Genomic DNA, 22,581 nt, shown 5'->3' on the forward strand with positions numbered 1-22,581 from the left:
GTTCAAGAGAGATTAACGATTAGCGATTAACTACCACTGTTAGTCACGACGCTGAGGAAAGCTGATGTCTCTGCCCCCCCCCCCCCTTCTCCACCCCCGTCGGGTCGGTGTGAACCCCTCCCGAAAAAAAAAATTCTGGCTGCGCCCCTGCCAACAATAAATTGTCCGCGCTCTCTTGGTGAGTTTCGAGGGGCCGACATGTCAGATCTTGGAAATAGCCCGGCGATTGCCTCCCTATTAACGGGACTGGTGACAAACTCCCGCCACACTCCTCTTGGCTGCGCCACTAGTAAGGTGTCATGGGTAATTGACATGAACAAGTTGTTTGACATGGATAATTGACATGAACGTCTGGAATCAAATAAGATTGGAATGAGAGCGCTTAGCTGTAATCGTACCAGCAGAAATACTGAATATCATCACGTTTAAAGGGACACTAGAAAGCAAAACGATTTTGCGTGTATTAGTGAAGTACATGCAATTTCAAAGTCCCGAAAACACCACTTTTACTGCGACATGACACTTCGTGCTTGAGAAAACGCGCGAAAACAACATGTGGGTGGCGATGCCACCTTGAAATTCGCACACCGAACACCGTGGGATAAGAAATTTCAAGGTGTCTACTGGGTCCTACTTGCACTACATAGCTCTTAATCGGTAAAAATGAAGTACAATGTAATCTGTACCCCCCCCCCCCCGTATTTTCGGCCTTCACACGACTCCCCACATGAAGCTACATTGCACCAGACTATCGACAAAGCATATGACACTGTTAGAATTCCACTCAACTTCATCGTGAACTTTCTTACAGCGCAACACCAGAAAAAATACAGGACAGGGAAGGAGTAGAACAGAAAGAAAAAAGAAGAAGAAATTTTCTTTCTGTTCTACTCCTTCCCTGTCCTGTATTTTTTCTGGTGTTGCGCTGTAAGAAAGTTCACGATGGATCCTAACCAACTGGCCCGACTTACCGTCTTACTATAATTCCACTCAACTCGCTGCGCAAGCTGAAGGAAAACGAGAAGGAAGACAGGAAAGAGTGCAGACTACCAACTGTTCATTGTCATTTCATGAAACCAATATGAAGGCATGCAACACTGCGCTATTACGATGCCCACAAAACAGGTTTCTATTGCAGAGGTGCCGCAAACAGAGCGGTGAAAAAACGCCTTAAATATAACAAACGCCACAATTCAACTCCGTATTCACAAGGTGAACAATTCTATTTTATGTATTTACTTTTTTTATTGCACAAAGCTTATTTAATGACGTCAACACATGAAAATGCACTGTATAAATATTTTATGGACCTTTTAAATAGCGCTTGGTACCGACTAAAACAACAAAGCTATTTTCAAATCCCGTTAAGCTAGCAACAAATGAGCAAAAACGACGAAGCACTACGCCGATATTGTCAAAAACATAAAACCCTATAAAATACTACTAAGCACCACATGGTAAATAAAACAGGAGAACCAGCGACACATGCCCATCATGTGGACACACAGCGACACTCGCACACATGCTCTGGGAGTGTAGAACAACTCCTCCCGACTCTACCTCAAGCAAGTGGGAGAGGTCTCTCAGGAGCTCACTTCTGGCCGACCAGCAGGCCCACGAAGCGGCCGCCAGGTACTCCCTGTCGGTCCCTTCGTGGGAAACGCCCGCTACGCGCTGAGCGCGTCCTGCAGGACTGAACTAAAGTTTTTTCATTCCATTCCAAACGAGTGCCCACTATCAAAAGGTCAACAGAAGAATAAGAAGAAAAACCTTGCAAGGTGATACCCACAACATTAAACAAGGCCGTGCAGGAAGACAATTTTCCTGTCCTAAAGTGAGATTGATGGCATGATTATGCATTTTTCATTGAATTGCCTAATAAATACGCTCCGATAATCTCTCTTTCAGTCTTTTCACATGTGTTAGCCACTCCCTCGGCGTAGTGCTTCATTGTTTTTGTTCGTTCGTTGCTGGCCTAGCTAGGCTGATTTGTATACTGTTTTCGTCGGTGTCAAGCGCTACTTAGGGGTTAAAAAAGTTTTTACAGTACCCCTTCATGTGTTCACGTCATTAAAGAAGCTTGGTGCAATAAAAAATAAAAAGTAAAACTAAATAAATAGATACAATAAAATCGTACACTTTGTGATTACGCAGTTTAGATTGTGGCGTTTGTTACTTTTGAAGTGTTTTGTCACGGTTCTGTTTGCGTTACCTCTCCAATAAAAACCTGTCTTGTGCGCATCGTGGTATCGCAGTGTTGCATGCCTATATATCGGTTTCATGAAACGACAATAAACAGTTGGTAGTCTGCGCTCTTTCCTGTCTCCCTTCTCGTTTTTCTTCAGCTCCCGCAGCAAGTCGAGTTTTCAAGTATGAACCAACTAGTCTGCAAAGAAGAAAGAAATTGGTGGTGATAGTGACGTGGTGCGGGCGTACGACGGGTGATATTCCCTTCTTACCCTGATTTCAGTATTTTTCGCACTGATCGAGGTAAACGGCGTGGTGGTGGCTAGCAGGAGAAGATAGCAGCAAGATAAAATTTGAAAAGCGATTGAGAGAAATGGGGGGGGGGGGGGGGGGAGAGCGTTGGGCTAGGCAGGTATTCAGCTACATGTACATGAAGAATGTTGATACAAAATGGAGGAAGCGAACCAGAAAATTGACTGGTAAATACTTAGAAAACAGCAGCGGGCCAAACCAAAAAGAATTATCGGTTAAGAAGAAGGTGAAGGAAGCTGAGACCGATATGTGAAGAATTGGCATGTTAAGAAGTCCGCACTAGAGATCTATAGAACGTTTAAGCAGGAGATTGCCAAGGAAAGGATCTATGATAATACTCGGGGTAGTTCTTTACTGTCTGAGGCCAGGACGGGAGTATTGCGTACCAAGACATATCGGGCCAAATACGAAGGGGTAGACACGGTATGCCCCGCCGCGGTGGTCTAGTGGCTAAGGTACTCGGCTGCTGACCCGCAGATCGCGGGTTCGATTCCCGGCTGCGGCGTCTGCATTTCCGATGGAGGCGGAAATGTTGTAGGCCCGTGTACTCAGATTTGGGTGCACGTTAAAGAATCCCAGGTGGTCAAAATTTCCGGAGCCCTCCACTACGGCGTCTCTCATAATCAAATGGTGGTTGTGGGACGTTAAACCCACAAATCAATCAATCAATTAAACACGGTATGCAGTGCGTGTGGAGAGGAAGAAGAAACTGCCCTACACTTGATAATGTTCTGTAAAGGGCTTCACCCTGTAGTTCAGGATGATGACGCAAAGTTTTTCAAAGCACTGGGGTTCAGGGACAGGGATGGCAAAATAGACTTTAAGCGGGTAAAATTAACTAGAAGGAGGTCATCTGATCTGTAACTAAAGTCAAGGCACGATTGAAAATTAAACCCTTCACTGCAAAACACGAATACTCAACCTCACTGTTTAAAGGAAAAAAAATTGCCCGCAGCTTCCCTCGGGGGAACACTGAGGAGGATGCGGACCATATAATTGGTTAACGGGGTGTTAAAGTGCGACTTACTTGGGTCGATGGCTAAATTGGTTAACGTGGTTGTGAAATGGGGTGTTAAATTGCGACTTACTTGGGTCGATGGCTAAATTGGTTAACGTGGTTGTAGGAGGGGGTGTTAAATGAGTGAACACGTACACACGTATGCGAAAGGGCGGCGCTGGTCGAAGGGACGTCGATCATTGTGTTTGTGTATTCGTTGGAATTCATTCCACCGCGACCTTGGACGTTGACGCGCCGTACAAACCAACCGACGAGCGGCAACTGAGCGAGCGAGCGCCGACCTTGAGTATATATACAGCACGACGGCGCATGCACTGTCAGCTGTTGAATGTTCTCGAAGCGCGACGCCACATGCGCGTCCACTGGAGAATCAGGAGAATTGTAGATGTCGAACGCGGTGTGTAGAGGAGGAAGGGTGCACAGATGGTGGAGGAGTGAAGCGCGCGCGGTGTGTAGAGGAGGAAGGGATGCACAGATGGTGGAAGAGTGGGCGACGGCGCGACGGCGCATGCGCGCGCGTCAGCTGTCGAATGTTCGAGAAGCGGTGCGGACGGCGCGGACGGCGCGGACGGCGCACTACAAGGCGCGAGTATAAGATGCTTCCGCATCTAAAAAAAGAAATCTAGTTTTTGTTCATTAGGTATTACTGCTTGGTGGCGCTAGCCACCGCCCGATCTAAGGGGTACAGCCATGTCCATCCATCCATCCATCTGTTGCTATCGCTCCCGCTTGAACACGCTGCCAGCAGCCGCCGGAGCACGCACAACACGCGTTGCCGTGTTCCCCTTCATAAAAATTGACATTCCTCTGTTCAAAAATACATAGATTTTTCAGGCGCGTTCCAAAGTTCATGCGAGATTAGGGTTCATGCAACGAATAAGCATAACATATCCCCCCCCCCCCCCAAAAGGTTGAAGAAACTGTGACATTTAGACTGCTAAAAAATAAGCACGGCTAGCATTCGACAGCAAGGTTTTGTGTTGCTAAATTTGTTGACTAAACTTTTTTTTTGCCTCAACACCAGCCGTCAGAATAACATGTTATCGAGGTTCCTCGAAAGCTACCTTACAAGAACCCATTATCGTAAGTTTGTCTAAAGGCAGCTGTTGCGGATTAATTCGTCAAACGTATGGTTTAAGGAGCTGAGGAAGTAATAATAGATGTATGTAATCTAGCGAGTATACCTTTAGATTGCGCCAGTGCATCGTAATCGACGGTGCACATCCGAGGAACCAGTGCGTTCACGTTAGATTAAGTCATTTGTAACTGTGGAGCACAGCAGTCTAAACCAATGGACATAATCCTTTTGTGCAGTTAGTTCAAGCATGTAAGCGACGCAAAATCTCATTTTAGAAGTGTTTCAATTTGTCGCTTATGTTTTATCCGATAGTTAGGTCGGTTGTTTCTGTAGCAGGTTCGCTCAATGGTTCAGAAGTAAACTTTTCCTACTTCCATTTTCATTGAAGAGAAATACCTGTAGGTGCGTGCTGACAACTGCTGCGCAAAGTGATACAAGAAACAAAGAGGACGAGCGCAGCGACCAAATATCAAACGTCGACGAAGAAACCGCTCAGAACTGTGGTAACGAAAGCTCAGACTCCAAAGCTGAGGAACCGTAGGAAGACAAAAATATTGACAAGGACCTGGCACCACTCACTACCGAGATCTCCTTGAAGCAGAAGATGATAGTCGAACTTGAACAGTGTCAGTTCAGGCTACAATCTATGCGCATGTGGTTCGGAAACACGCTGATGCAGCTGCAGCACAAGACACGAAAGACAGAGGTAGAAAATGATCAAATTATCAAATCTTGAGGTCTACGGGTGCATCCAAGGACACAGGTGAGAAAGTGCGAAAGATCAGAACTTACATTAAGTCAAAGCTGAACCATCTTCAAGGCCAGCTCAAGAAGATTAAGTCAGCCGAACATGAGCATCCCAAGCTCATAAAGAACGAGAGCCAGTATGAGCTACTGGTCCGCAAGCGCAAACAAGAAGTGGCGAAACAAGTGTTCAACACCGCAAACGACAGGAGGGGATAGAAGACACGAGAACAGAGCGCTGAACTAAGAACCGAAGTTTATTGCAAACCAAGTGCAATATGTAGGAAAACAGAATCTGCGCATAACCGAATCTGCCTAAAAGCAGCTCTAACTCAATCTTGTCACACACAGATAGAATGTAATTTTTCACACCAAAATCAGTGCCTTCAACAAGCAGGTTTTCCTAATCCCCTGCTAACTTCCATCGCCGATACTCTCCTTATATGTCACTATATATAAGAGTACCTGTTAAGGGACAATGCAACAGCCTATAGCTGGATGGCCACTCTGTACATGATTTGTAGACGATTTCACATTGCTATTCATCCAAAAATTGATCTTTTAGACTATTTCGCCTATCGCACTTTCTGCGAAAAGCGCCGCTGTGGCTACCCCCTAATTTTACCCTGTAAAGTAAAAGAAAACTTGAAAAAATACAGTTTTCTTGCTGACAGCAGTAAAAAAACACAGATAGCACAAAACAGCGCATGCAAAGTTAAGGGGATCCACCGGTGAAGTTGAGATCACTTCACTCTTCTAGTTGTTCTGACGTAAATATTTATGGTACCGCTATTGCGTTGCAAATGGAAGAACAGAGAAGAAAAGAAACTATATACTTATAAAAATTCAGGTGGGCCCTGGAGTCCGGGGCAGCCGTTGGTTTAGCCTTACCTCTGATGGCCCGGTGTGCTAGTCACTTCAGGTACTCAGGACCCGGTAGAACACGTTTCCCTGCCATCGAGCCACATTTATGCAGGTGTCTGCAATTCCATTTAGTGTGGGATTGCTTGGGTAGATATTTCTGATGCCGTCTGCGTTCTTAAAAAAAGAAACACACACGCGGCAATACTGAAGTTCTTTCTCGCGCAGCGAATGCTGTCACCAGGCCTGCGGAAATATTTCTCTACCACTGTTTCTGTTTCTCTACCAAGTGTTTCTGTTTCACCACAAGACTCGCGAAATATATGTTTCTCTACCACTGCACACGAGGACAAGTTTGTGTTGTTACAAATTCAGAAATGCTATAATAACTACTGAAATGCCCGGCCGGCCTTGAAAGAGATATATTTACGTCTGCACTACCTCCTCACTTATACGTATCGTGAGCGGCATATGGGACGCTTTACTGAATTGGACAGTCTGTGGGTATGCCTAACCATTTGCCGATTTTATAACGTGTCCCTGACCGACGGCGTGCCTATTCTTGCCTTAGCATAAAAAAAGACTTCTTTGCTTTCCTCGAAACACATCAGCTTAATAGCAACAAAAAAGTAACGAGATACTCGTCTCCGGCATAGTGCATATGTTTCACCATTCAGATTACAAAATACACTTCATTTCCCACCTCTTCGTCTGGAAACCGGTGGATTGTGGTTGCCACCGATTATTTAACGTGTTACAGCGAAACAAAGGCCCTGCCCAAAGCTACCACAGCCGAAATCGCGAAGTTTTTGTTACCAGCATCGTACTTCACCACGTAGCGCTAGCTGTGATAATTACTGATCGTGGTACAGCTTTCACCGCAGAGATGCTTCAAGAAGTGCTGAGACTAAGTGGTACAGAACATCGGAAAACCATGGGTTATCACCCCCAAACAAATGGACTCACTGAACGGTTGAACAAGACCATTGCAGATATGCTGTCAATGTATGTGGCCGTTGATCACAAGAACTGGGATGATATACTCCCTTACGTAACTTTTGCTAACAATACAGCAGTCCAAGAGAGTATAGGTTTCACCCCATTTCGCTTAGTTCATGGTCGAGAGGTCACTACTATGCTCGACGCAATGCTTTTTCCCAACAACTTTAGCATGTTCAACGCGGACGCTGCATTGTTCGCTCAACGCGCCGAGGAGGCCCGTCAACTCGCCCGATGCCGTATTCAGGCTCGCCAAACTGCCGACGCACACCGCTACAACCTTACACACCGAGAGGTTACCTTCCAACCAGGCGATGAAGTTTGGGTGTGGACTCCCATCCGACAGCGTGGTCACTCTGAGAAGTTGCTTCGGCGCTACTTCGGCCCTTACAAAGTTCTGCGCCGATTCAGTGACGTTACGTATGAAGTTCTCCCTGAGGGCGCCTCAAGACGTTCCCGTCGGTTTCCACAAAGTGATGTGGTGCACGTGTCAAGACTCCAGCCATATTTCTCGCGTCATCCATCGAACGTGGACTAACTTACCATGCAATGACTATTTTTTGTCACTTTGGTTTTTTTTATTGTTTTGTGTACTAACTCCTTTCTTTATTGAGTACTTCTATGACACCAGAACATTTTTTTTCCTTACGACGGAGTTGTTGGGTTCCATGGTAGCATCTTTTCGTTCTCATTTTTTTTTCTGAACGCTCATTACCAGCATCGAGCCGATGCGTTTCGAGGAGAGGGAGTAATGTCACAGGTAATGGGTATGAGCCATCAACTGTAGGTGGAATCCCTTGGAAGTGAAGAAAGAAGAGAGCTTTTGCGTCCTGGTCTGAGGGCAAGCAAGACGTCGCTTCGTCGCTGTCTGTTACTACGTTCGCTGCAATATCGATAAATGAGTCACTATTGAACTAACGACAGTAGATGCAACTGTTGATACCGCTACGGACGGTAAGTTTCACGTTACTATGGATAGTATACAGGGTGTCCCACGTAACTTTAGCCAGAGTTTAAAAATATGCGGGAACACGTAACTACGACGCGACCAAACACATGTTGCTCAGCGTTGCCTGAAGTTAGTCGGACTGGTTCTTTTGTTTTCCAATATTCTTTAATTAGATATGCTTAACTAACTTTTGAAAGAAGGAAGCTACATAAAATTTTCAATGAGAAAGCTAACTGTAAATCGGTTTGCAAAACGTCCGAGTAGACAGTCTTGAACTTTACATCTATTACTTAGTAGTGTTTTTCTTCCTATTACAAATACCCGCGAAATACAAAAATACCACGTGACAAACGCGCTCGTACGCCAGCAGAAAAACGTTCGTTTTGTGTGGTGCAACTGCACAGCTTCAAGGTTATATTGTGTTATTTTTATTTCAAAATATGATGTGCCAGATTTAGAAGGCGAAAAAAAAGCGAAGAAAGTGAAAGATCTTTAAGCATTAAAAGAGAAAGACAATTAGGAAACATGCTTTCTCTTGGTGCTTCGAACATCGCCTCCAGCCACACGAAAGATTTTGGTGCCATTTGTACTTACCTTCATGAAACTAAACACATTAAGTATACTTGCATGAGTATTAGTAATGCAAAAATATTTGAACTTAGCTTTTTAATCATTCTAATTCCTGTGCAAGTCTCACTAAATTACTTGATCATTTCTCGGCTAATCACCCTGAGTGGGTACGAGCTATGCTAGAGGATTCATTATCATCAGCATCAGCTTGGTTCTGTACTGCTCGCGAGTCATCGACGTCCTCGGCGGCCATGCTTTATGAAAAAGCCCACGGCTCCTTGGGGTGTCCACGAAGTGCTGCATGCGCGCGGGATCCTCAGCGTCTCCATTGGTGGACATGGCAGGCAAGAAAGCGTTTACATTCGATCTTGGCTTCGAGTGCCCCTCTCAGCAGGAGACAATTAACAACAACTGTGTCCGCCATATTATTTATGGACGTTTCGAAGGCTACAACGCCGTCGTGCTTACTTAAGGCGAAAATGGATCCGAGAAAACTTGCACTCCGGTGCCTTTCTCAGCAGGAGACAATTTACAACAACTGTGTCCGCCATATTATTGATGGACGTTTCGAAGGCTACAACGCCGGCGTGCTTACTTAAGGCGAAAATGGATCCGAGAAAACTTGCACTCGGGTGCCCCTCTCTGCAGGAGACAATTTACAACAACTGTGTCCGCCATAACATTGATCGACGTTTCGAAGGCTACAACGCCATCGTGCTTACTTACGGCGAAAATGGATCCGAGAAAACTTGCACATGATGGGCAAGGGCTGTGATCTGCGTGGTTAATCCTCACGAGCAGGGAATCGTACCACGAGCTGTGTGCTACACCTCCACGATGGCATCGCAGCCCACCAGCAAGAGGCACGAGACCAAGGCAAACCACCCCCGGACTTCAAGATCAATGTCCAGTTTATGGAGCCTTGTAATGAAGAGATCTTCGATTTGTTGAGCCCTGGCAAAAACTCACAAAAAACGGGAAGGAAATCTGTGAACATTCATAACGACTCTGAGGGAGACATCTAAACTGTTGGTGTTACTGCCAAGGCTGTACATAGAGCAGGTCATGAAACAGAACAGGTCATGCAGAACAGGTCATGAAGTACCTTGACTCAGGGGCTCTCTCGCGGAAGACTGCCAGCGCTCAGATGAATGCACGGTCATCGAGGCCTGATGCCATCTCTACACTGCACGTAAAACAGCAACGGGTGGTCCAACTAAATTTGAAAGATGGCCATTTAGAAGACCAGGAGGCAGACTACACCCTTTCCAAGGTCAACAAGGAAAGTCCATCGATGAGCGAATTCGAAACACTGAACACTGAGTTCCATTTCGTCGATCTGGCTGTCTCAGAACAGCATAAATGCACCGGGGCCTATGGGGACCAGCCTAAGGAAGAAATATTCATAAACTGCGGCCTTTTGATCATAGAAATTTTATATCCGTCTTAAGTGATGTGTCAAAGAAGAGGCTGCTTGTCCCACACAGAGACTCCAAGATTACCAGGCTACTTTAGGATTTCCTAGGAGGAAACAGCCGTACCCTGATGATCGCCTGCGTCTCTCCTTGCGATCTAGACTTCGTAGAAAGACTGAACAGCCTGAGACATGTGAATTGGTTTAAGAACATCAAGAATCGGATTATGGTGAACGAAGACAAGTCCAACGATGCGATCACAGCTCTCAGGATGGAGATTCAGGAGCATAAAAGGGAGCCGAAAGAGTGCAAGCAAGGCAGACGCTCTGCCGGGAAAAGATGGCACAGAGCCAGTGAACGACAAGTTCTACCAGAACACCCTGCTCCAGCCAGAAAACAACTTGTGCACCCGTATGAAGGTCGTCCAAGAAAACTGGATGCTGTTCTCGAAGGCATGGTGGACCCACAGGAACGCTACCTTGTAACAAGCTGTTGGGCATAGCGATAAACCAGAGTCTGCAGGCAGACTCAAAAGATTGGTAATAAATGAGTGAACAAAGTACTGCCGATGCTGGCTATATTGCAAATCATTCCGTAATATCGCTTATCACCCCCCAACGACATATACATACACAGCACTATTGATTATACTTACGACAGTACTAATCCTAATGATACTGCTGATTGCACGGTCAATAACACCAATTGCTTATCGATAGTAGTGCTATTGATAGTATAGACCAATCTATAAGTACTGTCTATAGCCCAATTATCCATAGTTGTGCATCACTAATTCATGCACAAATATCACCTTAGCATTGTTCCTTTTATTTTGGTTGTCTGCGCCAAAAATATAATTGTGTTGATGCATATGCGTATCTTTCTTAGTGAATACCTCAAGCCAGTTTGCCGGCCGCGCATTTGAAGATCGACGTGTCAAGCGAAACGTGCGTTGGACTTGTAGTATAGGAGCACGATCGTTATGATTAGAAATGTTCTGTAGTAGAGTCGGCAGTCGGGAAAATTCGCCTAAGAGAATTTTTTTTTCATCTAGTGGGCGGAGTCCAATTCGTGTTATATATGAGCTTATAAATGGTTAACTTTAGAAATGAGCGACATCTTCTCCTCAAAGGCGAATGCACACGAGCGTGCACTATGGGTGTGTACTTCAGACTGACGTCATGAGCCGGACGGCCGTTGGCCCCGCCTGCAGATATTGTTGCTGGGAGCAAGAGCGGGACTATTTTTCTATTCCCTAAGGTGACAGGTTGCACTGCTTCGGTCATCTGGGCCTGGCCTCCTCAGACTTCTCCAGTTGTAGCCGCTGTTGCGGGTCGGGGTCTCCCCAACACGTCCCTGCTGACGTGGAACCCGGACTCCTTTGATAGCTCGAAGTGACTCTGGGAGAAGAAACGATGCTAAGTAAGGAAAACAAAGAACAAACAGGTTTAAAGGCACTATTTACGATTTTTCACAGCATAAGAAATCATAGTTTAGTAAGCCATAAGCGTGGCAGATAAACCATTACAACATAGTTCAGAGTGCTTTTCTGCACTTTGAATCGTCGTTTCAAACCATCCCGGGCTCCTCCTTTTTGATCGAAACACCAATCACGCACATGACGCCACTTACTATAGCATCAACCAATAACACACGGTCGCCGAATAGTCAGTGCACATGCTGATGCAATGCTCCTTCGGTCAGTTTAACTGAATAGAGGGGAAGTAGTCTCCTTTACGAAACAAGTTGGTGGATGAGTTATTCCTGCTGCTTTTTTCCGTGCTCCCTACCAGGATCCAGAGTGTATGATGATGATGGCCTAAAAGGATGGGTTACACCCACTCTGGGTCATCGGCCTAAAAACGAGTTATATGAAGGGGCTCACATTAAACTTTTAAATCTAAATATTCTTTATATGGTTAGAAGTCAAATTTTACTAATTGAGAGATTTGCGATCAAAACCACCTCGATTCGATTATTAACCTTTCTACAGCAGAACAGATATCCCGGTAAATATAACCTGATGAGTAGGCTTCCAAGGAGAGAATACTAGAAATAATGAAATCCAATCTTATTTGACTAAAAGCCACTTTATGACAGTTCTTCCTGCCCCGCCGTGGTGGCCCAGTGGCTACTTGGCTGCTGACCCACAGGTTGCGGGATATAATCCCGCTGCGGTAGCGGCATTTTCGATGGAGGTGCAGATGCTTTAAGCTCGTTTGCTCAAATTTGGGTGCATGCGCGTATCGAAAATTTGTCCAATGGTGGGCATGATGAGACCCACCACCCACCATCTTGGTGGATTAACGTAATGGGTAATAATGGACGGAGGGTGGACAGTGGGAGCGATGGACAGGCCACTCACCAGGTTTGACAATTTTCAGATCACAAGCGCAATGCGTAGACGATGCCTTCATGATCACGTCTGGCAAAATTTGCAACGGTACATGCCACGGAAAAGATGAGCACTGCTCCCCCTCCACTCTACCAGCACGCGCCTAGAGAATGAGGGCATGACGTGCGCGTATGAATGGCCCTAGGTACACGCAATGCAGTGACGTTGGTCCTCTACGTAGACGAGTGGGACACGGTAGACCGTGAGAGTGGTGGACAGATAGTGGGCATAATGAGCCGATCTTCAAGAATTATGGTAATGGCTGGTGCGGTGCTGGACAGATGGTGGGCGAAAGGTGGACAGATCGAGGACGATGAGAGTGGTGGGCAGATGACGGGTGGACGACCCTGGGTGTATGCCAGGGGTGGGCTGGTAGATAATGATGAGCCTTGGAAGCTAGATTCATGAATTGATTAAAAATATTGCACTTCACAAGCTCAGTACAGATTACCTCCTACTAATGATTTTAACAAGCTTTCTTGTCTGACGCCTATGTGTGGGCAAGCATGCAGCCACATGTAGCTGCAGCACAAAATCAATGATGTTTCTTGGAAAAAAAGACGTGTTTATTTGTACCTTTTGCTGTGGTGCTTAACATACGCCCTGACGGCTTGGGTCATAAAGGAACTTCTTAGGAGCATGCAGATGAGAATGAAGCAGTTTTCTTGTAGTGGCACGGCTGGCCCCATGCGGCGTACTTGAAGTACATTTCCAGACATGCTATAACAAAATAGAATATAAACAAACGAACTGCTTTTGCAGAAAAATGATGCAATAACAGAGATTAAACCAGCCGCAATCAGTTTAACCAAAAATTAAAGAATCCCTGACATAATTGAACCATAAAACGCTTTTCAATGATTTCAGTTCCAGAAGTTAGCTAAGATAATTGAAATTGCTTATAAAGTAAGCATAAGTGCTCATTTAGGTTTCCGACATCAGAACTGGTATGGGTACACCGAGCACTGCAAGTGCACTGCTATTTTTCTTTGGCATGCAAACACAGACAAAAGAGAGAGTGGCATCAACGCAAACGGCAATAAATGAGAAGACATACAGTAGCGGAAAAGAAAGTGGACACAAATACCTTCAAGGCAACACTTATTGATCCAGCACATTAGGGGCTTAACATGAAAGAACAGTTCAGGACATGACTTTTTCTTATGGCATGTTAACTGACAGCTGGCTCACACATGCCCTTCCACTACTATTCAATATGCCAGGCGCGTATCACCACACATTTCACTTTTCTACACTTTCAGAAAACTGCATTCACTGAATGTGTACAAACCACGAAAATATGGCTCTTTTTACATGAAAAATAACGAAGCAAGTAGTTAAGGGGGCCATAAACATTGAACTGTTTATTCATAATACAGGCAAAGACATGTGCAGCAAGGTCGAGACCATACCAACTTAGTAATACCTGTGATCAAGAACATGCTCTCTGCGTGCGAAAGAGACAATGAAGTAACAAAGAGTGGTATGAGTGGCTGTATCTCTGCTTCTACTGAAAATCTGTATCTTAGGTATGTTGGGTTTAATGTACCAAAACAACCATATGATTATGAGCCACGTCGTAGTGGAGGGCTCCGGAAATTTCGACCACCTCGGGTTCTCTAACGTGCAGCCAGGTCTCAGCAGACGAGCCTACAGCATTTTCGCCTGCATCGGAAATGCAGCCGCGGCAGCCCAGATTCGATCATACGACGCGTAGGTCAGAAGCCGAGTACCTTAGTCACTAGACCACCGCGGTGGGGCGAAATCTGTATCTTATGCAGGCGCGGCTCACAATATCATGGATTGCACTGAGCCAGCAAATATGCCCCATCTTCACACGTTAGCAAAGCGTGATGTTCCTATGTGTGCTCATTTACGTACCATCCTATCTGGGTGACATGTCTTGCCACAGAATATCATAGGTTCATTAACACCTATGGCACATTTTGTGCAAAATATGGCATGTTTCTTGCAGTAACCACGTTTGTTGCTGTCATCAGATAATAATATAATATCTGATGCCAGCATTACAAATAGGCATCTCCCCCCCTCCACCCTTCTAAAAAAAAATCTGCAAGCAATGTCTGTTTGTAACCTTTTTATCTTGTGTACAACTCAGAGCAAATAAGGCTCAAGCTCAGCCTTCACGGTTCACAACTCCTGCTGAGTGTGAGAGGAAAAGCAGCCATGCATAACTGATCCAAATGGTTTTGAAAAGACTTCAGCATACCTCGTTTGTGTATGACCTTTCAAGTGCATACTAAAAGAGACACTAAAGTCGAATAACAATTTACGTCAGAGTGAAAGCTCAATGTATGACATCTAAAACGACAATATTATCAAAAACAGTGCCCTACTTACCGAGAAATTCAGGTAAATGCACAAGAACAGAACCGACACGGTAGGGCATTTTCAAAATGACCCCCATGACATAAGATTGACCACCTACAAATATTCACTAGTAATCGATCTAACTACACTGAATAAAGAGCCTTCCAAACATCATCTGACGCAATGAAATACTGCTTTTTCGTGTCTGTTTGATCCATGGAAAAAAAGAACTGCCGGACTTTACTATAGGGAATGACGTGAGTGGTTAAAAAAATCAATTTTCGCGTGGTTACACGGGACAGCTGGTGGCATCCAGCGGGGCGCATTTGAAACAAAAGCATCTACAATCTCGAAGCCAACGGCGAGAAAACGATCAATGGCCATTGTTGCTACTGTGGCTCTCACTGCTTTTGGTCTGCTCCCACTAGCACAATAAAGACGGGCAACGTTGTGCCCAGAAACAGTGACTTGAGATGGTCCGGTTGGTCCGCTTGTTGACGCGGGTAACAAGTCCGCTAACCTGATGCAGAGCACTAAAACGTAATTTTTTTAAAAAAATAGGCACCTCCTTGGCTAAAAAGTAACACTACCAGCTTTCCGGACTGCAATTTGAACAATCAACGTCGACATAATGGATGGCTTTGGTGCCCCTTCAAGACAAGTCACATGGCAGCAATCCCTTCGCTCACCTAGGCGAGTAAAGCCAGCAGGTGTGACAGCTCTATAGGGTAATGTTCAAATCCAAAAATTCACAAGGAGTTATAAGCTGTGAACTTATGTGCTAAGAGCACTAACTTCCGAGTTAGCAAATACACAGAGAGATTACTTGTAATGGGCTGATAAGTAGCAGTGGTTAATTGCTTTTATATAATGAAAAAAGATCATCAGCATATCTGAAATCTTTCAATACCTCTGCCATTAAAATGTTGGTACAAGGCATGGTTAATAGACTATAAGAACAAATTGCAAAAAAACACGAGTCACACAAGAGCCTATACAAATGCTTAGTGATTGGACATAAAAATGTCCATTAATTTAAAATTGATGAGGTGACTGTCTCAAAGAATTTGACAAGGGTCATAAAAGCTTCAACATCATAGCAGCACCTCTTCAGAAGGCAAAACTTCAACTCTCCTCTATGCTGCTTCTTAATCAGAAAAACAATTCACTGCACAGGACAAAATAAAGTAGGCCCTCAACATCAACCCAGAACAAGTATATACCCTATCAAAAAGTCCGATTAGGTGGGTGACAAAGGGGGCATTTTCAGTAATAAACTGGTCTTTTAGGGTAAAAGAGCGCTGTTTCAATAAAAACTGACTAAGCCCATCCTACTATGTACCTCATTCACTAACAATCGTCGTAAAAGGAAAATTTGGCTTGTGCCTCACAATCATGAAGCACACACAAAAGCACTCTTCTTCCTAGCTGCAATAAAGTGTGCAAGGTTTACAAGCTCAAGTTTTTACACAGGGCCAATGCATTACATTACTCTTTTCTCGCTGACTTTTTCCTGAAAAAAGTTCTTGCAGACTTCCTGCTTTGCCTTGAAGTTGTACGAATCTGCATCTATTGCCACAAAGCCAACGCTTTTATCCATTTGAAGCGCCAAAAATTATTGCTCATGGACCACAACAGATGCCATAAAAACTGCGATATAATATGGACAGTCGTTTCCCAGTTATCGAACTTTTATGTCCTCTTGTATGATGCCGACCCCAACTTTCACATGGCTTTATTCAACAACTCACTGGTTCATACCAAGTAATTTGCAAGCTATCATAGATGATTTGTAGCTAAATTTTGAATCTTTGTTGAGTACATGGCATAGATTTTCTGAAATGGAAAAATTTTTCAGCATGTTGTTTAATCCCCAAGAGCCTCTTTGTAACGCCTGAGAAGGCCTCGTTATGCTAGGAAATGATCCCTTTCTAGAAATTATAAACTGTGTACTCATCAAAGGTCCAAAATGTAGCCGCAAAATCTTTGCCAGCTAGCAAATTACTCGCATTGAACCGATGAGTAGCCAGAAAAGCCGATGTGGAAGTAAACCATCGTTGCTTAAACGAACACGTAGAAACATTAGCAAGAACCAGGAAAAATTTTACATTTTATATCACAACGATCCTGTCGCAGCTGTTGTGTCATTGTACAAGCAAAAAAGTTTCTTAGAGCTCCAAAACTGGCTGTGTGGCAAAGATGCAGGTCGTACAATTTCATGGCACGACGGGCAGCCAACAAGAACTTCAAGATAAAAGCCAGTGAAACGAGAGTGAAAAGCAAGGCAGTGGATATTGTAAAACATGAAACCTGCAGAACTTGCGCTATCTATTGCAGCTACCAAGAATAACGCCCTTTCTCTGTTCTTCATGGCCAAGACACATAAACAGAGCATCCTTTCAGGACGATTGTGAGTGAAAAAGATATGTCGTAGATTGTCATTAGTCTTTCTTTATGAAGCAGCTCAGCTGTTGTCATGAAAAACCAATTTCTGACTGATCATTTCTCGTATATCACCCACTTTCTTGAAACGAATTTTTCGATAGGGTACTTGTTCTCACAGTCGATGTTGACCACCTATCTTAAGAGGAGACACTCCCCGAAAAAACTTTTTTTTTATTATTTGTGCTAGACTTGAAATTCAGCTAATTAGAAAGTTCTTCATGTAGACTTCAAATCTGCAATTAGTTTTTGTGTAGCTGATATACTAATTGAGTTATATTATACTAAATGACAAATGATAGCTGTCTATAAGGGCACATTTTCATATACTAAACTTTCACAAACAGTATCGTGCTATGGTTTATTTAGCTCTTTGTAGATCACAGAGTGACGATATCTAGCAAAGAAATGTGTACAGTTACTGGAAAGTGCTAAAAAAATTATGACAATTTAACCACTGTTTCTCTCAGTTCCCTGAAACATAACCTTGTTTTATTGTAACTACTACTGAAAGGTAGCACAATTTAGAGTAGATATCGGCACTTTACATACCTTCAAGAGTATGTACGGCAAATTTCGTTAGTATGCACCAATTCTAAGTGTACAAAAGTTTTCCCGGAAAACATGCAAGTTTCCAAAAATTAGAAAATAAGAAAAACAGGCTTGAAAGTTACAAAAGCACGTATTCTTGAAAATTAAATTGTTACGATGTGATTCTTCGATCACATTGAATAGCAGACTTTACGGAAAGCACACAAAGTATTCAGAGCCCTCCCGCACTGTAGCTTGGCCCTTTACAGCTCTTACAGTTGGTCTCCTTGGTGCGAGCCCTTTTTACTACACCTCGGCGGTGTGCCCTTGCTTTTGCCGTAAGCTTCAAGTTCATTTTCTTTATACGCAGGTCATCGCAACGGTCAGTGTACGTGGCCAACTCTTCTGGAGGAAGTACTCCAATCTCTTGTAGGACATGCTCAAAGCTAGCATGGCCTTCATTATACCACAGCACGGCAATAGCTGTGGCTGTCTCTACAGATGTACGGGTTAGAAATTTCGTTTTCGGATACAGCAGACATATTTTACTGTTGAGTGACTCGGCTGCGTTTTGCGTCTTTTCATGGAGGCACCGAGCCAGGAGCCTCTCATAAGTAATACCGGTGTCACATGGGCACTTTTAATCGTGATCAGTGTGTATTCGGATTAACCAGGATGCAGATTAGGTGCTGCTACACGGTAACTTTTAATCACGATCAGGTGTGATCGGGATCAAGAATATCGCGATCACGCATCGCGATCTGCCTGAGAGATCGCGATTTCGCTGCAGTCTGCACCCCTTAGCTGAGCTTGTTGAAAGCACAATAAACAAGAAAATCGAGCATACTTCGATAAAAACGCTTTAAAACAGCTGAGCGTTTATAAAAAGAAAATTCTAAACTGTTTAAATTGAAACTATATTTAAAGTATGGCATATTTTAGGCTTCGCATCCACCACATGTAGTTATGGGAGAAGCAGACGGCAAGCAGACGAGCAGTCGACCGTTTCCTGAATTCAACTCTCGCTTCGTCGGAGCTGTTGGAGCACCAAAAAGAAACTGATTATGAGCGTCGGAAGCCGATCAACAACGTCGCAACGTACGCGCACTTCGTGGTGCGCGTACGTGATGCGCGTGTGTAATTGCCCGCTGGCAGGAGCAACTGGAACAGACTTGAGGACCCAGAAGTGAAACAGTGGCGCGTACAACGAGATTGGCGCTTCGCTGCAACTACATGGCTACGAGCGGGGGCCATCAGAAAAAAACGAAGGTTAAGAATCTCACACAGATATTCAGGTAAGTGCTAGGAAAACTTTATTGTGTGATGGATTTATGAAATTACTATCGCAATGGCCTGCAAAGTTCCTGATGTTCGAGGAGTTCTTGCACGAATAACATTGTTCATAAAGGGCTCTATAGATATACCGTGCGTCGAGTTTTGTCAGTAGCACGTTTTACGGCACGCAAATGCCACCTGCATGGGGCATTTGATCTGACCCAAGCACCCAAGCTCGAACCGGATTGGCTTGGGCCGTGTAGCAGCCGTCATAAAGTTGATCCCAATCAAGAGAAATTATTTGGATCACCCTTATCGCAATTAAAAGTGCCAGTGTGACACCGGTATAAGATGCTTATAAATAGGCATAATTGCCAAGCCCTTTGCTTTAGTCAACAAGGGAATGTTGCCTGGTGTAGGCTCCCTCAGTGCTTCAGCATGCCTATGCTTACACCACGAGTCTGGTCCAGCAGGGCAAAATTTATGGCTACTAGCTCCATCACTGATGCAAGAATGAAAATAGGAGGCCCATAAAGCAGTGTACATGCTGCGGACACTGCCCTTTTTATTTGTTATAGCTATTTGATAATATGTCTGCAGCTTCTGAATGGCTGTGACTTTGAGCTTTTCCCCTTGTGGCAGTGGTGTTGCCATTTTTCGCAAAGCAGTGCCTAGGCTATTTGAGACGTGGTTGGTGCACTCTTCTTTTTCAATGACAGTATTGCCATACACCTTTGCCTCACAGACAGCAGTGTAGGCCTTGCTGTCGCCATCACTCAAAAAATTTGTGAAGTGCAGTGAGTATTGCATAACAATATCCTCTGCCATATGCGCACTGCTGCTTCAGATTCCATTGCATGGGATGAACACTCTGTGTTTTTTTCACATACATGGCGGTGGAAGGCTTCCCATATTTCTTCATCACTACCTCTGTCCTTGTGTATACTGCAAGCGAGGCAGTAATTCGAAAGGATCTCAAAGTCGAGGCAAAGATCTGTGTCCAGGGACACAGTTGTGCCCACTCCGTTATATCTTTTATGGCCCCTTTTTTGCCTAGTGCCGTCCAACATGACTGGCACATCGCCGTTGCCGACGGCTTCCTTTGTGATCCTTCGTGCTTCTTCCAAGTTTTGGCTAACAGCCTTCACAGCAGCACAATGGAGCTTCTTGGCAATACCATGAAATGTCTTCTAATGCATCGATTTTGGCAGGCCGATCATCGCACAAAATCGCGAAAGCTGGTCATGTCCTGCACCTATGGCACGCGCTGCCAAAACAGCCTGCACGTTTATGGCGAAGCCGTCGCGCGAGCTTCCGCTGTCATAGCGAATGTTCGTGCTGGGGTCACCACACTCGCTGGCCGAGTTGATCCACTTCGATGTATGAGTAGACGAAAGCACAGACTCCGGGCACTCAGCATTGTCGCAACGTAGCTCTAAGAAGGAAGAAAGTCCTTGGCGTTTCTTGGCTACTTCTCGGACGGCGAGTTTCCGTTCGCGGAAAGCGGAGCATGCCGAATCTGCCATCATTGCTGTGAATGCGCCGATCTTGCACAGCAAAGTGCTAGCAGCATAAGCACCAGTCGACCGTGCCTCACTTTTGAAGAATTCCATCTTCTTCCGTGATGCGCTGATGAACTCCACAGCAGCGTCGATTTCAGAAATGTCGTGGTTGCCGATGTCGTGGTGACCGATGTCAGCAGTAGGCCTAAGCGGAGCATCGCGAGCGTCGTTCGCGGCTGTCGTTCTTAGGAGCGGCTAACTCGTTTTCGTCGGTACTTGTGCGCAGTTCTGTACTTTCGGACGTCTCAACTGCTGTTTTTCGGGCTTGTCATCTCAAGGAGACGCGGAGTGAACACCGAAAACTGCTGCTAGCAAGAACGCGCGGCAGTGGTGATAGGGCTTCTCTACACGTAATGAGCGTCGCCCGCGCCGCCGTCCAATTGGTGCGCAATTCAAAACACGTTACGGTCGCGACTTCTTTCTTGTTTTTCTTTTATTCTTTGAGAACATACGAGACAAGCGGTCATACAATCTTGGAGAAGAGGGGTGACTCTGCGCGTCCCGATGATTGCAAATGGCGGGCGGCGCTGCCGGACCGCGTCGCAACTATGCAAACGGCGCGAACTTTTGCGACTTTTGTTGAATTCCGGTGTCACCGGCGCTCACTTAGGCGCACTTTTGGGTGACTTCTCGTGCAAACTGCAGCTTGATATTTACATAAATAAAGGTTCATATACCAAACATGACCATATAAAGTCAATCAAAAAAGTGATTCTATTCAGAAAAACCGCGACTTTTTGACTCGCGCCTCCTCTTAATCTGCTCCGTACAATGAACTGTTTTCCTGCGCAAGAAGTTGCCTAAATAAAATGGTGGTGTTGCTTTTCCGAATGTCGCAGACATGATTGTAGCTTCTCGAGCTTTTAGAGAAAGTCCATCAGTTCCAACGTAGATTCTCATGTCCAAAGACAAAGCATTAGCTATTTCTGTCGCTCATATTGTGTGCAGTTTGTTCTTATTTCTATTAACTATGCCTCGCAATGCCATTTTAATGGTGCGAAAATGTGAATGTTTACAGCTATATTGACATTTATTTTATTGCAGAAGAATCAACCACCCCTACATATTACACTATTAACAATGCTTTTGTGGCCTTTTGCTGCCTCTCGAAGAGATTGGTGTTCGCACACGTGTTGCCGGGTTGCGGCTAGTTGAAATTTATAAGCTTACACATTGCCTTACAGAGCCGTGACACCTGTTAGCATTACCTAGGTCTACAAAAAGATTGCTGCCATACAAGACATCGCATTTAGCAACAGTAAAAAGGAATTCAGCTCAACATAACCACCAGTCTGCACTTGAAAAGTAATGCTCAAACAGCATACAGAAAGCTACTAATTGAATTGATTAAAAATCAAATTGGCTGCCTCACATGCTCCTTATCGTCGTCGCCAAGTCGTTCTTCCAGAAGTTCCAAAGTGAACACCACGGTACTTGGGTAAAACTGGAGTGGATAAAGATGAGGCCTCAGCTCGTGCCTTAGATGCACCGGATTGCACATAACCTAAAAAAAAAAAGGTTGCAAGCAGACACAGCATGTCAATTGTCCTTTCTGGGCCGGGGTAGCTGTCTCAGCTACGCTCACCTATACTATCTCATGGGAGCAACAAAAATGGTTGTGATGAAAAGCACACCGAATGGTGTGCAAACTTTGGCACCAGTGCTCACGCATTTTTGCTATCTTCCGGCAAGACGCGTGTCAGTCAGGTGGGAACATGCATGAATGACAGAGCGCTGGAACAAAGGCTTTCAATAAAGGACATCGAACACGTCCACATTTGCGAGCCGCTGTAATTCACAGTGTGAGCTGTGGCTGAATAAGGTTCACACTTTCATTAACAGCAGGGACATCACGGTTCATTAAATCTTTTAGGCATTTCATATAAAAGCATGGCGTTCCTTACGTATCAGT

General features: G+C 44.7%; 2 pseudogenes; one reads left to right on the plus strand and one right to left on the minus strand.

Annotated features, from left to right (window-relative positions):
* Window positions 1-5,308: 5,308 nt before the first annotated feature.
* Window positions 5,309-10,618, plus strand: LOC142775034 (kinesin-like protein KIF21A pseudogene; annotated as a pseudogene).
* A 7,446-nt stretch (window positions 10,619-18,064) lies between these two features.
* Window positions 18,065-20,306, minus strand: LOC119176052 (uncharacterized; annotated as a pseudogene).
* Window positions 20,307-22,581: the final 2,275 nt, after the last annotated feature.

This window comes from Rhipicephalus microplus, chromosome X, assembly GCF_043290135.1.
Source record: "Rhipicephalus microplus isolate Deutch F79 chromosome X, USDA_Rmic, whole genome shotgun sequence".
In the NCBI taxonomy this organism is placed as follows: Eukaryota; Metazoa; Arthropoda; class Arachnida; order Ixodida; family Ixodidae; genus Rhipicephalus; species Rhipicephalus microplus.